Raw genomic sequence first — 3,496 nt, 5'->3', positions numbered from 1 at the left:
ACATGCATTTAAAAATGTCCATCTCAATGAACTAAATCATGAAAATAAGCCAGGTATGGTGGTGCATGCTTGTAGTCCCAGCTAGGTGGGGACACCTGCTGAGGTGGGAGGATCGCTTAAGCCCAGAAGTTCAAATCCAGCCTGGTCAACATAGTGAGACCCCCCCATCTCTAAAAAAGAACAGTAATAAAAGATAACATTTTTCCTCTTCTAAACTCAGTTGGTGTATTGTTTTATTTAAACCACATAATTTTATTGGCTAGATATTATTTTTATTCCCATACCACCTATGAAAAAGTTGAGGCTTAGAGGAATTGTTAGGTAAATGGCAGGGACGGATAAGAGTGGAGTCTAAGCCATCTGACTCCTGAACCTAAAATCAGTCAATGGACCCAAATTTTTGCTGCATGAAATGCATACTAGAATTAATAAGCAACTTATTTTTCACAACTTATATTTCATAACAGTAGGGAGCCTGGTGTCAATGGAAGGAGAAATGGGAGGAGGAGGGATCCTGATACCAGTAAGGAGTCTGGATTGTCCTGTGGGCACTGGGAGCTGCTGAAGAGTTTAAGCAGAGAAGTGATCTAATGCGATTTGCATTTAAGAAGCTCCCTCTCCCCGCAGGTGAGCTGTGCTCAGTGGGGAGGCTGATGGCAGGGCACCCACACCATCAAGGCCAGAGACAAGAGCTGACCTGGTTCAGCCTATTCTGCTCTGTAGCTTATGATTGTGGATTCCAGCTGCCCTTGCTCTGAGCTGTGGACTGGAGGCTTCAGGTTCAAAGACAGTAAGCCTTACGGAGAATGGCTTAACCGGCTGTCCTGAGAGTACTCTGGAGAAGCTGAATATTAATAAGGAATTTTCTCAATTGGTTCTGAGTTTTCTGGAATCAATTATCTGACCTCATTAGATGCAAAGGCATTAATGATCCTGTTTCCAGTGGATCATATCTGATGGCATGTAATGGCGAAACAATTACACAAATTATTCCGTGTAGATACCTGGTAACTAAGTGCTGATGAAAGTCAAGATTCTGGTGGACTAAGTATTAATATTTCATGGCATAAAACATTTTAATCAAAATAAGAAATATAATGGGGTTGGTTGACTGTTTCTAACTGTGCTAGAGAAGTTGGAGAAAAGAAAAGGATGAACTCAGGGCTTTAAATTCACAGTTCAATGTCTGTATAAGGGATCTGAAAGCTCCTCTGCCTCCCTGAAAGAAACCTTTTCCCCTGCAGCACTTCATTTGACAACCAGAAGAAAGCCTAATCCTACAGGTAGCTGAACTGCAAAGCAAATCAAATTTCCAGCCTCTAGGCAGGGAGTCTTTTTTTAAAAAGTCAGGGCATGCATGATTGGGAAAAAATGGCATTTTGAAAATTGGGATGGGGACATTCTGATGGAGCTAGATGCATGGAGCTCCTGAACTCCCTCAAATGTCCCCAACAAGCTTCCTTGGCAGTAGAAGCAGTGCTTCCACTCCTGCCTCGGGAGGTTAGTGTTTTCTTGCTTGAAGACCTTACAATGGCCTACTTAAGAAAGTTGTCTTGCAAGCAAGGCACTGCTGATCTCAGAACCTGCCCCCACCATCCTTTTTTGCTTTTAGAGTTATTACAAGCAAGCTCAAGCCCCAGTAGATTCCAAAGGGTGAGGAGATGCAATGTACACCAAAATAATTAGATGATTTTGCCAAATTATATTGAAGGAAATCTGGGGAATATGCATGGGAACAATTTTAAGGATGTGGAATCCAGGAGGAAGAAATATGGAATTGGATCCGGCCGAATAAATGGATATGGACTCACTAAGCAGACAATACAAATAGAATGTTTTGTAGCTCCAGTGGCTAGGAATGGTTCTAATTATTTGCTTGGTTGTTTGACCAAAACATGGACTCAAAGTTGGTCTGCACTAAATGAAGTGGAAATGCCAGAACTTCCTTGGTATCCTACAGAGGAAAGTATTCATAGGCTTAAGGAAATTGAAATGCTAGAGTGGATTTGTCATGTAAAATCTGTTCATCCACTTGCGGAGGGTCCAGAGGATGTGACAACCTTCACCACAGTTTTGAGAAATAAATTCCTGAGAGAAGTCCCAGCATCGCCAACATGGGGAGGACAGAATCCAAAGGTGACAAGAGGCAGAAGGCAACACTTAATTGCCAAAGGCAAGGAGGGCGATGTTACCATAATGGATAGGGGAGTCAAAGCAGTCATCAGAACAGTCTGATTTACAGAGACCCATGGTGTTGTCTAGTTGGCTGAACACCATGACTGATGGTGTCCCTAGAGGAGAAATCAATGGGAAATCTGCTAGATTCTTACCTAATCTGTGTAAATGGAAATGTTCCAAGTCCAGAGAACTGAAGTCTGACTTGAATCATTAAAACAGTCACAGCCACTCAGTTCCCAGATTTGATACCGTATAATGACCCAGAGTTCTCTGAGTGAAGAGAAGGCCAGAGGAAAGACCTTGCCACACTGCCAAAATTTAATTTATACTATTAATCTTCCTCTCAGACATCCCCAAAAGGATTCGTGTCCATTTACCAGGGTGACCAGGCACTGAGGAAGGAGAAATAATCACACTTTTCTGGGATTACTGGACACTGGCTCTGACCTGGTACTAATTCCTGGAAACCCAAAATAATACTGTGAAATAACACTTGAAATGTTGGAAAACTTGTATCTATTGCTGTGAGCTTGACGGCTTCCCAATACTTAAAAACTTTGCTGATGAATTCAGTGTTGATATTAACAAATGTGATTTTTGTGAGTGGTAAAATAAAATGTGTCAATATTTGGAAGTTCAGCATAGCTCAGCAATGCAGTTTCTCAAATGGACTAATGTATGATGCTACCTATTCATGTATGGTTAAAAGATTTATTGGATATTCAAGATAGACCAATGGATTTAAATATAACGGAGTATAAAGTTCATTGATATAGTTTCAGAATCTATATTGCAACTAACTTTTAAGAAACTATCACTTGTCAAGTTTTGGTGTAGTATCAAAATAGGACACCCACAATGATCTGAAAATGCTATGAAATATTTCTCCCTTTTCAGCTATGTATCTGTGTGAGACTGGATTTCCTTCAAATTTTTAATCAAAGCAACATACTGCAACAGATTGAAATAAGAAGCAGACGTGAAAATCCAGTTGTCTTCTATTAAGTAAAATATTAAAGAGATTTATAAAGCTGTAAAATAATGCCATTCTTCCTATGTTATTGTTTTGCAAAATGTTATTTTTCATTTAAAAATTGGCTCATTTAAAAAATATAATGGGTTTATTATTATTTTTTAAATTAATATATAAAGATTTAAATTTTTTTCTGTTTTAATTTCTAATATGGTAAATATTAAAGGTTATAATCCACATAAATGAAAGCTCTTCGGGGTCCTCAGTACATTTAACAGGGTAAAGGAATTCTGCCAAAAATATGAGGACTGCTGCTGTAGTACTAGGTCAGCTGCACTTGGTAAG

This window comes from Rhinopithecus roxellana, chromosome 21 (genome assembly GCF_007565055.1).
Source record: "Rhinopithecus roxellana isolate Shanxi Qingling chromosome 21, ASM756505v1, whole genome shotgun sequence".
NCBI lineage: Eukaryota > Metazoa > Chordata > Mammalia > Primates > Cercopithecidae > Rhinopithecus > Rhinopithecus roxellana.
This window is presented reverse-complemented; position numbering follows the sequence as displayed.